The following is a 13,285-nucleotide window of genomic DNA, read 5'->3' as shown; positions in this document are numbered from 1 at the left end:
TTTTTTTTTTTTTTTTTTTTTTTTGCGGTACGTAGGCCTCTCACCGCCCTGGCCTCTCCCGCCACGGAGCACCGGCTCTGGACGTGCAGGCCCAGTGGCCATGGCTCACGGGCCCAGCCACTCCACAGCATGTGGGATCCTCCCGGACCGGGGCACGAACCCGCGTCCCCCGCATCGGCAGGCAGACTCCCAACCACTGCGCCACCAGGGAAGCCCCCATACAGGACTTCTTTAAACCACTTGCCTGCATTTCTCCTAATGCCAGCATGTTTGATGCTGTCTCTTCATTAATTCAAAACAAGATCCACAGGCTGCCAGTTGTTAACCCAGAATCAGGGAACATCTTGTACGTCCTCATCCACAAATACAGTCTCAAGTTCCTCAAATTGTTTATCACTAATTTCCCAAGCCAGAGTTCATGTCTAAGTCTCTGGAAGAGCTACAAATCAGCTTCTATGCCAACACTGTTATGATTTGCTGTATGTGGCTCTGGGCATCTCTGTACAGCACCAATTCTCAGCCCTGCCAGTGGTGAATGCGAAAGGTCATGTGGTAAATATCTTTGACAAGTTTGATGCTATCCATCAGGCAGCAGAAAAGACCTACAACAACCTAGGTGTGTCTGTAGCCAAAGCCCTGTGACATCAATCACATTACTATAAATGTGTCCTCAAGTGCTACCTGCATGAGACTCTGGAGACCATCATCAATAGGCTGGTGGAAGCAGTGGTTCACCGACTTGCACTGGTGGATGAGAGTGATATGGTCAAGGGAATTGTATCACTATCTGACAACCTGTAGGACCTAGGGCTCACAGGCAGAGAGAAGCAGCCCTGAGCTGAGGGAAGAGGGCAGGCAGCACCAGCGGATGTGCCTCACTCACTCACTGCCTGCCTAAAGCTCTGGGAATCACAGATAAAACCTGGTGACTGTTCCGTGCTCAGGAGCCCCCCTACCCTTCTACCTGGGAGCTGGAGAACGCATGGGGAAAGGAAGGAGAATAAATTTTTAGGTGTCCTTATCCTCAGAGTACTCAGAAAAACTTTCAGTCTAGCCCATCCTAGTTCCTACCCTCTTATTCATATCCCCCTTTCTGGGCAAACTATGGGCTCTGTGCCCCCCCAGAAAATTCTGATCTCTAAGAGGTCCCTGGGCTTCACTTAGCCTTAGCCTCTATCTCTGCCTTTGACTCCACTATAAGATAACAGCACCGTAGAACTCTTCATAAAGATATTTTCATTCATCCTGTTTCATGTTGGGTGAAAGAGGCTAAATTCATTTTGTGACATTTCTTCCCACAATGGGAGTGGGGTGGATCGTTGGGAGGAGGGTTTTGGGGTGTCTATGCTGTATGCATGTGAAGGGAGATGGGAGTTAGGTGAAAGAAGAGGGCAGAGTGGCTAGCTGAGGTTATTGCTTTTCATGGTGAACCTAATTAAAATGACAAGAACCCATCCTGAGGGTTGTCTTTTCATCTTGTTTATGTTTTCCTTTGCTGTGCAAAAGCTTTTAAGCTTCATTAGGTCCCACTTGTTTATTTTTGTTTTTATTTCCATTTCCGTAGGAGGTGGGTCAAAAAGGATCTCGCTGTGATTTATGTCATAGAGTGTTCTGCCTATGTTTTCCTCTAAGAGTTTTATAGTGTCTGGCCTTACATTTAGGTCTTTAATCCATTTTGAGTTTATTTTTGTGTATGGTGTTAGGGAGTGTTCTAATTTCATTCTTTTACATGTAGCTGTCCAGTTTTCCCAGCACCACTTATTGAAGAGGCTGTCTTTTCTCCGTTGTATATTCTTGCCTCCTTTATCAAAGATAAGGTGACTATATGTGCGTGGATTTATCTCTGGGCTTTCTATCCTGCTCCATTGATCTATATTTCTGTTTTTGTGCCAGTACCATACTGTCTTGATTACTGTCATACAGAGTGAAGTAAGTCAGAAAGAGAAAAACAAATACTGTATGCTAACACATATATATGGACTCTAAAAAAAAAAAAAGGTCCTGAAGAACCTAGAGGCAGGACAGGAATAAAGATGCCGATGTGGAGAATGGACTTGAGGACATGGCGAGGGGGAAGGGTAAGCTGGGATGATGTGAGAGAGTGCCATGGACATATATACACTACCAAGTGTAAAATAGATAACTAGTGGGAAGCAGCCACACAGCACAGGGAGATCAGCTCGGTGCTTTGTGACCACCTAGAGGGGTGGGATAGGGAGGGTGGGAGGGAGACGCAAGAGGGAGGAGATATGGGGATATATGTATATGTATAGCTGATTCACTTTGTTATAAAGCAGAAACTAACACACCATTGTAAAGCAATTATACTCCAATAAAGATGTTAAAAAAATAAAATTAGGGCTTCCCTGGTGGCGCAGTGGTTGAGAGTCTGCCTGCCGATGCAGGGGACACGGGTTCGTGCCCCGGTCCTGGAAGATCCCACATGCCGTGGAGTGGCTAGGCCCGTGAGCCATGGCTGCTGAGCCTGCGCATCCGGAGCCTGTGCTCCGCAACGGGAGAGGCCACAACAGTAAGAGGCCCGTGTAACGCAAAAAAAATATAAAAATAAAATAAAATAAAATAAATTAAATTTTAATAAATGACAAGAACTACCCCCCAAAAAAAGAAAGATTACAAAACTTTATACCTTAAGGAATGAGAAAAAGAAGAACAAACGAAGCCCAAAATTAGCAGAAGGAAGGAAATAACAAAGATTGGAGCAGAAATAAATGAAATGAAGACTAGAAAAGATAACACAATTAAGAGCTGGGTTTTTTTTTTTTTAAAGATAAACAAAATTGACCAACCTTTAGCTAGACTAATTAAGAAAAAAAGAGAGGACCCAAATAACTGACATTAGAAATGAAAGAAGAGACATTACAGCTGATACCACAGTAATACAAAGGATCATAAGACTACTATGAGCAATTATATGCCAACAAATTGGATAATCTAGAAAAAATGGATAAATTCCTAGAAACATTCAAACTAACAAGACTGAATCATGAAGAAATAGAAAATAGGAACAGACCAATAACAAGTAAGGAGATTGTATCAGTAATCAAAAACCTCCCAACACAGAAAATTCCAGGACCAGATGGTTTCCCTGATGAATTCTAACAAACATTTAAAGAAGAATTAACACCAAGCTTTCTCAAACTCTTCCAAAAAATTGAAGAGGACAGAACACTCTTAAGTTCATTTCACAAGCTAGCATGACCATGATGCCAAAGCCAGATAAGGATGCTACAAGAAAAGAAAACCAAAGGTCAGTTTCACAGATGAACATAGATACAAATATTCTCAACAAAATACTCACAAACTCAATTCAGCAGCACATTAAAAGGATCATACAACATGATCAAGTGGGATTTATGTCTGGGATGCAAGGATGGTTCAACATATGCAAATCAATAAATGTGATACACCACATTAATAGAATGAAAGATTAAAATCATATGATCATCTCAATAGATGCAGAAAAATACTTGACAAAATTCAACATGCTTTCATGATAAAAAATCTCAACAAATTGGGTATAGAAGGAATGTACCTCAACATAATAAAGGCTATACATGACAAACCCACAGCTAACATCATCCTCAACAGTAAAAGGTTGAAAGCTTTCCCAACAAGATTAAGAACAAAACAAGGGTGTTCCCCTCTCAACATTTTTATTCAACAGAGTCCTAGAAGTCCTAGACAGAACAGTTAGGCAAGAAAAAGAAATAAAAAGCATACAAATCAGAAAGGAAGAAATAAAAGTGTCTTTGTTTGCAGATAATATAATCTTTTATATAGAAAATCCTAAAGACTCCACCAAAAAAAAAAAAAAAGAACTAATAAGTGAATTCAGTAAAGTTGAAGATACAAAATCAACCTACAAAAATCAGTTGCATTTCTGTACAACAATTAACTATCTGAAGAAGAAGTAAAGAAAACAATCCCATTTACAGTAGCATTACAAATAATAAAATACTTAGGGATAAATTTACCAAGGAGGTGAAAGGTCTGTACACTGCAAATTATAAAGCATTGATGAAAGAAACTGAGTAAGACACAAATAATGGAAAGATATCCTGTGTTTGTGGATCAAAATAATTAATATTGTTAAAAGTTCATTCCACCCAAAGGCATTTCTAGATTCAATGCAATCCCTATCAAAATCTCAATGCATTTTCCACAAAAATAGAAAAAGCAATCCTATAATGTGTATGGAATCACAAAGACCCTGAAGAGCCAAAGCAATTCTGAGAAGGAAGAACAAAGCTGGAGGCATTACACTTACTGATTTATTACAAAGCTATAGTAATAAAACAGTTTGGCATAATGACAGACACATAGATCAATGAAAAAGAATCAAGAGCCTAGAAATAAACCCATGCATATACAGTCAACTAATATTTTACGAGAGAGCCAAGAATACTCAATAGGGAAAGGACAGTCTCTTCAATAAATGGTGCTGGGAAAACTGGATATTCACATGCAAAATAATAAAATTAGATTCCTATTTTATACAACCCACAAAAATTATCTGGAAATGGGTTAAAGATTTAAATAGAAGATCCAAAACTTTAAAACTACAAGAAGAAAGCACAGGGAAAAAGCTCCTTGACGTTGGTCTTAGCAACAATTTTTAATATATGACAACAAAAGCACAGGCAACAAAAGCAAAAATCAACAGGGGGGACTAGATCAAACTGAAAATTTCTGCGCAGCAAAAGCAACAATCAGCAAAATGAAAAGGCAACGTCCAGAACGGGGGGAAATATTTGCTAACTATCTTTTAAAAATTTTTTATTTTACCTTAGCATACAGTTAACAATGTTTTGTTAATTTCAGGTGCATAGCAGATTGATTCAGTTATACATATACATGTACCTATTCTTTTTCAAATTATTTTCCCAATTATGCTAACCATCTATCTCATCAGGGATGAATATCTAAAATATATAAGGAAATTGTATAACTCAACATCAAAATAACAAATAACCTGATTTAAAAATGGGCTAAGGAGTTAAATAGACATTTTTCCAAAGAAGGCATACAAATGACCAACAGGTACATAAAAAGATGCTCAACATCACTAATCATCAGGGGAATGCAAATAAAAACTACAATGAGATATCACCTCACACCTGTTAGAATGGCTATTAACAAAAAGACAAAGACAAGTGTTGGTATGGCTGTGGAGAAAAGGAAACCCTGGGGCACTGTTGTGGGAATGTAAACTGGTGGAGCCACTATGGAAAACAATATGGAGATTCCTCAAAAAATTAAAAATAGAACTACCATATCATCCAGCAATCCCACGTCTGAATATATCTAATAGAAATGAAATCACTGTCTCAAAGAGTTATCTGCACCCTCATGTTCATTGCAGCATTATTCACAATAACCAAGACATGGAAACAATTTAAGTGTCCATCAGTGTATGAAAGGAAAAAGAAAATGTGATACACACACACACACACACACATATACACACTGGAATATTATTCAGCCATAAAAAAGAAGGAAATCCTGCCTTTTGTAACACATGGATGGACCCTAAGGGCATTGTACTAAGTGAAATAAGTCAGACAGAGAAAGACAAATACTACGTGTTCTCACTTATATGTGGAATCTAAAAAATTCAAACTCATAAAAATAGTAGAATGATGGGGACTTCCCTGGTGGAGCAATGGTTAAGAATCTGCCTGCCAATGCAGGGGACATGGGTTCGATCCCTGATCCAGGAAGATCCCACATGCCACAGAGCAACTAAGCCTGTGCACCACAACTACTGAAGCCTGCGCACCTAGAGCCCATACTCTGCAACAAGAGAAGCCACTGCAATGAGGAGTCCGTGCACCACAACGAAGAGTAGCCCCCACTCGCCGCAACTAGAAAAAGCCCGCGTGCAGCAACAAAGACCAACGCGGCCAAAAATAAATAAATATTTATTTTTAAAAAAATAGTAGAATGATGGTTGACAGGGGCTGGGGCATGGGGGGGAATGGGGGAGATGTTGGTCAAAGGGTGCAAACTTCCAGCTCTAAGATGCATAAGTTTTGGTAACTAGACATAACAATACTATATTATATTCTTGAAAGTTGTTAAGAGAGTAGATCTTAAATGTTATCACTACACACACAAAAAGGTAATTACATGGAAGAATGAAGGTGTTAACTAAGCATATTGTAGTAATCATTGCACAGTATATATATGTGTGTGTATCAAATCATCACATTGTATACCTTAAACAAATGTATATATATGTCAATAAAGCTGAAAAAAAGGGAGAATTCATCAATATAATTCATTACACTAAAAGGATAAAGTAGGAAAATCATTTTATCATCTCAGAAGACACAGAAAAAGTATTCGATAAAATTCAAAAACAATTCATATTTAAAAACTCCAAGCAAAGAAAAATAGGAATTTTCTTAATGTGATAAGAGATAAAATTCTAAAAAACCTCATTCAACCAAAAAAAAAAAAAATCAGTTACTTAATTGTGTAATGTTGAATGCTTTCCCTTTGAGATTAGAATGAGACAAGGATAATTACTTTCACTATTTCTATTATATTGTATTAGAAGGCTTAGCTGGTACAATGAGGCAATGACAACAAATTAAAAGGTGTAAGGATAGGAAAGGAAAAAAATTAACTTGCAGAAAATAGTTTGGCATTTTCTTGTAAAACTGAACTTATGCATACTCTATGATCCAGCACTTTCACTCCTAGGTATATAGCTTAGAGAAATTCTTGTACATGTCCATAAGACATGTACAAGACCAAATGCCCATCAAGAGTAGAATGGATGAATAAACTGTAGCACACTCACCTGGTGGATTACTATACATCTGTGAAAATGAATGAACATACACAAACACAGATGAATCTCAAAAATAAAATATTGAGAAAAATAAATGTCATAGAATATCTATGATCTGATTACATTTATCTACAACTCAAAAAGTTGGAAAAACTAATATATTGGTTAGGGATGCACACATATGTAATAAAACTAGCAGAAAAATTATTATTATAAAAGTCAAGATAGAGGTTACCTCTAGGGAAGATGAAGAGAGATGTTATTGGAGGGCTTCTAAGGCACTAGGTAGGTGTTACAAGGACATTTTTATTCTTCAGGCTGTATGTATATATGTATGTATTTATACATACGTGTTTCATGTGTGATACATTTCACCATAAAGTTTTTTTGAAAGCAATTCTTTTTAGGTCTAATTACCTAGAGGTATTTAGAGGAACATATTCAATGATACCTTGAGCAAACAATCAGTAAAGTCTAGACTTTGGGAAAATCTAGAGGACAAATCATCTTGTTTCTTCAATACAAAATTTCAAGGAAAAAAAAAAGAGATGAACAGGAACCTATAAATTACAAAAGATGTAAGAGACATATTAACCAATTGCCAGGTACAGACCTTGCTTGGATGCTAGTTCAAACAAACAAATTACTACAAATATGACAACTGCAGATATGTGAACACTATCTGGATATCTGAGGATAGTAAGAATTTATTCCTGATTTTATTGGGAAGCGGTGATGATACAGTGGTTTTTAAAAGGGGGCCCTTGTCTTTTAAGGGAGAATCATTCCCTTGAAATCCCCCTCAACGTCCTCGCCCTTTTCTCTCCTGTGGAGTCTGTTCAGCAAAACTTCAACCCAACTTGCACTCCAATATTTACAGATGAAATTTTATCATGTCTAAGATTTGATTCAAAATAATCCTGTTTGGTGGCGGCAGTGGGTGGGGTGAAGGGATGGTATAGAGAAAACAAGATTGGCCATGAGTTGAAAATTATTGAAACTAATGTTGGTATACTGGTTTTCACTATATTTATATATACATTTGAGATATTGCATAATAAAAATTAAAATAAAATAAAAACCAGGACAAAATTTAAAGAAGAATTTCTGCTAAATCAAGATCTGTTTTGAAAGGGAAAATAAATAAAGAAGTGAGTGTGACATTTTGGGGTTCATTACCTTCTCACTCTGCCCAGAATAGCACCATTTATTTTGTTTATCTTATTTTGACTGTAACGCGCAGCTTGTGGGATTTTAGTTCCCCGACCAGGGATTGAACCCAGGCCCTCAGCAGTGAGAGTATGCAGTCCTAACCACTGGACCACCAGGGAATTCTCACTCAGCACCATTTATTTTTCACAATCTAGATCATTGCTTCTAAATCTTCAGTGTACATACAAGTCACCTGAGGATTGTTAACATGCAGATTTGAATTCAGAATATCCAGGTTGGGGCCTGATATTCCACATTTCTAACAAGCTCCCATGTGATGCTGATGCTGGACTACCTCCAAGAATGCAGTCTTTCACCTCATCATAACCTCTATTCCGTTGAGCTTACCACTTACTCATCCTCCATCATTCCTTCCTGGTTCCATTCCCATTCTGGTCCAGCTTGGATTCTGTGGCTCACCTGGACAATCATTCCCTTAAAACCCCCTTCAACATCCTCGCCCTTTTCTCCCCTGTGGAATTTGTTCAGCAAAACTTCCACCCGACTTGCACTCCACCATTTCCAGGTTCCTTGAACCCAAGCACTTAAATGTTACTGGAGAAAATGAGACAATTTTAAATACATGCTCTCTGTTCTCAGTAGGCACTCTGCTTTGCCCAGCAACCCTACTTCTCTCTTCAGGAGGCTTATTTCCAAAATGACCATTTTATATCTTTACCTCCTCCCTCTTCTCATCTCCTTTCTCTCTACTAATCGCCTTCCACTGGGAAAATAAAAGTTGACAGATAGGAAACACTTCATCCTCTCAATACCAAAATCTAGAAGCCTTCATGTGTCTGCTCCATCTTCTTTCTCGTTATTCCCTCCTTTAAAAAAATAAAAATCTATCATCACCTATTCATTCACATACACTTTGGATCCCATTCCCCTCTCTCCCTTTCAACTGGACCACTCCAACAGTTTACATAACCTACAGGTTCCTGGTTTTTTGTTGTTTGTTTGTTTGTTTGTTTTTTTGCGGCATGTGGGCCTCTCACTGTTGTGGCCTCTCCCGTTGCGGAGCGCAGGCTCAGCAGCCATGGTTCACGAGCCCAGCCGGGATCTTCCCAGACCGGGGCACGAACCTGTATCCGCTGCAACGGCAGGCGGACCCTCAACCACTGTGCCACCAGGGAAGCCCCCTGTTTTTGTTTTTTTAAAGCAAACAGAAAATCAAGATAGATTCCCAACACTGACCCATATCTAAATGGTGCTTGATTTCTGTGCTCCCTTTCAGTTTATTTACCTTTATTCACTCCTTAACACACTCCAATCTGGCTTCCATTATCACCAATCCACCAAAATTGCTCTTGTCAAAGTCTTCAGCTATCTCCATGTTACCAACTTGAATAGACAATTTTCTGTCCTCAATTTACTCAATGTCTCAGCAACTTTTGACCCAGTTAATAGAATGCTAGATTTTTTCCTGCCTGCTCCCTTTCCCCCACCAAAATATTCTGATCCTCTCCTAATCTTTCCACCTTAGGAAATGATATTACCAAGTTTAAGTCCCTTTTCTTAAACTCCTATCAAATCCATCAGCAAGGCTTGTTCTTTCTACCTCCTAAATATTTTTCTAATCTGTCTACTTCCATGCCATTTTTCACTGCAATTACATTAAACTAATGCCTCCTGTTTCCCAAAACAAGCCACCTGCTTCCTTGCCTCAGGGCCTTTGCACACACTGTTGTCTTGCCTAGAACACTGAAACACACTCCAAGTTCCATATGGCCCAAATTTCATTCTAGGGTAACAATCACAAAGTCTTCTTGGACTCCAAGTCATTCCCAGATAACCCCATGAGGAGACATTTTGACATTTCTACACCGCTTTCTATACCCTCTCCTGATTCACGTCCAAAAGAGATGCTCAGACCCCTGCTTGTTCTAAGCAGATAATAAAGTCTGATATATGACCAGGTCTAAGCTCATCTCTAATCAGAGCAAAACTGGCTCCAAATTTCCTCTTGGCTTTCAGTTCTTCCCACAGTAGAGGAAGACAGTATCCAGCTTACCATTCTGAATTCATGCAGTAGGCTGGAAGCAAATAGACACAGTATTTTATAACTCCTCTTGTCAAGAGGTATATTTCTTCATCCCTTGAATCTGGGCTTCACCATGTAACCTGTCTAGGCCAATGGAGCATTAGCAAACACAATGCAAGCAGATGTTTGAAAAGTGCTTGTGCGTTGGGGCTTACCCTCTCTTGCTGAATGTGGAACTCAGCCATCATATGAAGACAACTGAGCTAGCTAGCTTGTTAGATATGGAGACACATGGCCTGGTCAGTTTCAGTTGCCTCTGCCGATTAGCAGACATGTGAGTGAGAACATCTAATATCAATCACCGCCAGCCAGCCTGCCAGCTAACTAGCTATATGAGTGAAGCCACGCAAGAACAGAATTCCCGGGCTTCCCTGGTGGCGCAGTGGTTGAGCGTCCGCCTGCCGATGCAGGGGACACGGGTTACTGCCCCGGTCCGGGAAGATTCCCGCATGCTGCTGAGCCTGCGCGTCCGGAGCCTGTGCTCCGCAGCAGGAGAGGCCACAACAGTGAGAGGCCCGTGTACCGCAAAAAAAAAAAAAAAAAAAAGGAACAGAATTCCTGTCCAGATGATCCCAGCTGCAGCTGTCAACTTGCTGCATAATGACCTATAAATGATTGTTGTTTTAAGATGTTAAGTTTTGGGGTGCTTTGTAACACAGCAAAAACTAACCGATACACCTCTGGAAGGAGTCTTTTCATATTGCAAATCCAATTATGCTACTTCCCTACTTAAAATGCGTTAATGGTTGTTCATTGATCCTGGGATGAAACCCAAGTCTTTTTAGCAAGGCCTACCGTGACCCACATTATCTGGACGGCTTCACCTCCTATTGTCCCACTCCTTCTTGCCGCTCTTGAAGTGGACCCAGTTCTCTCCCACATCGAGGCCCTTACACATGCCATTCCCTCTACCTGGGATGCTCTTTCTGGCTCTTCACCTGGTTGACTCCTGCTCCTCTTTCAAGTCATAGCTTAAATATTATTGTACATCAGCAGAGAGGACTTCTTGGGCCAACTCTTCCCCTTTGCCCCCCAACTGAAGTATGTCTCCAGTTATATATTCTCATGCTACCCTATTATTTTTCTTCTTAGCAAATACCCTAATTTGAAACGATATATTGTCTTGTGTGATGGTATGTTTATTAGCTGCCTTTTCCACTGGATTGCAAACTTCATGAGAACAGGATGTCTCTGTTTGTTCACAAATGTAGCCCCAAACATTGCATATCACCTGTCACATAGGGATGTGGATAGATATTTTTTGAGGCAGTTTATCATAGTGGTTAACAGTGCAGGCTCTGGAGAAAAGCTGCCTGGGCTCACACCCTAGCTCCATCACTTACGAACTGAGTGACATAACTAACTCCTTTGTGCCTCAGTTTTCCCATCTCTAGAATGGGGATACAAATAGCACCTCCTCATTGAATTGTTAGATGGATTATGCTCAGTAATTTTTAATTATTTCTTGCTGAACAGGTGTCAGCATACCTGGAGAACAGTGAACCAGGAGCTTCTGATACTGCCAACATCTCCTTCCTATGAGGCTACAGACACTGCCTTGATTAAATTTACTTTTGCCTTCCCTGTGGCTAGTTTCTCAGCTAATGCTCTGCTCGTTCCACCAAGGTGCAGCCTCAAACTGTAAGCCATCTCTGTGGGGTGCCTTGTGACAACTGAGTGAGCCCCTATGCATTGAGCACTGGATTTTGACTCCTGCTTTAAGACTCGACTTCTTGCACAGAGAGTCAGACATCTGGGGTCAGAGGACGTGGTCTCCTAACCACTGTAACTGCCCCTCCTGTCTCTTGATGATCCCCTGACTGAGCAGGGATCTGGAGCCGCAAACATCCACTCAAGAAACAGTTCTGATGGGAAATATATCAATCACCCTTAACACACACGCACACGCACACACATACATGACAGGAACTGGGCTCTCTGCATTGTCTTAGTTAAGAAAATCATCTCCAGAGGGACCGTTAGTAGATTTCCAACCACCAAGTCCTCAGAAGCTGGGCCTTCAGGTTCTGGACAGAAAGAACATAAAATCTAGGTACCCCACCCCACCCCCCGCCCCGCAAGGCGAGGGGAGAGGAACTCCTAAGACAAGGCGTGGGAGAGAGAAAAACAGAAGGTGGGGGTGAATGAAAAGAGAAAATAAGAGGGGGTGGAGAGGGAGGAGGTGAGAAGTGAGAGAGGCTGAGAAGAGAGAGGCTCAGAGGAGCAAGCTGAGAGAGGAGAGGGATGTCGCAGGAGGAGGCCGGGAAGCCAGGGAGAAGAGAGATGGAGCGCACATGCCGCCCCGGCACAGCCGCGCAGCACTGGTCCCAGGAAGCCTGCGTCTGGCGGGGCCAGAGCCGGCAGGCACGTTCCTTCCAACGCGCCCGAGCAGGGTGCCTGTGCATGCTAATGAGGCAGTCTAGGACGGCTTCACACACAATTGCTCCAAGTGCTCAGGAACTTACCAGGCTTCAGAATGATGGGGCACAGCTCCCGGGGCGGGGTGGGGGGGGGACCCCCTGCAGAGGGGCCTGGCCTCCAGGTACCCGGCGCTCACGGGTTAGTGGCTGCAAGACGACGGGTTTTCCATTCAGTCAGGCACCAACCCAAAGGGAGGGAGAGCCAGACCAAAAGGCAAAGGAGAGGAGGGGAACCTGCTTGTGTTTTTGGATTTAAATTGTTTTTGAGCCCACGTAGCCCTGGGAGTCACATGCTGCCTGCAACATCACCGGAGTCATCACGTGATACAGGTCCCCCATCATGTGATGAGACAAATCTGCCTAACTTCAGACCCCCGCCCCCACCTCCAGCTCTCAGACTGGCAGATAAAGTGCTTCTGGAGGAGCCTCCCCTTCCCCCAGAAGTCAGTGATAGAGAGAGGGATGCAGGTGGAGAACCTCAGAGCGCACGCGACGCTCGGGTCTTGATGAATAGTAATATGCCTTTCGCCCTTCTCCTAAGCTACTGCGACTTGGAGCAGTGCCAACCTCATTTGAATTCCAGCCTTTGTGAATAACTATAGTGTCGCCACCGTTGCTCCAGCAATTGCAGAGCATTTGAGCTCACACCATCCTGCCTCGTCCTGGAAAGCCCAGCTCGCCGGCCTCCCCTCCCCACAGCTTCCATGCCTCCTCACAGAGCAGTGGGAGTGGGGCGGAGCTGGGAGACGGGGCTGCAGGAGAAGGGGAGCCGCTCCAGCTGAACCTTCT

General features: G+C 41.7%; 1 pseudogene; it reads left to right on the top strand.

The window, feature by feature from the left end:
- Positions 1-837, top strand: part of LOC103073090 (5'-AMP-activated protein kinase subunit gamma-1-like) — a 1,354-nt pseudogene extending 517 nt beyond the window's left edge.
- Positions 838-13,285: the final 12,448 nt, after the last annotated feature.

Source organism: Lipotes vexillifer, unplaced genomic scaffold (genome assembly GCF_000442215.2).
Source record: "Lipotes vexillifer unplaced genomic scaffold, Lipotes_vexillifer_v1.1 scaffold811, whole genome shotgun sequence".
Classification (NCBI taxonomy): Eukaryota; Metazoa; Chordata; class Mammalia; order Artiodactyla; family Lipotidae; genus Lipotes; species Lipotes vexillifer.
The sequence above is the reverse complement of the archived record's forward strand: the minus strand, read 5'-3'. Positions and strand labels throughout refer to the sequence as shown.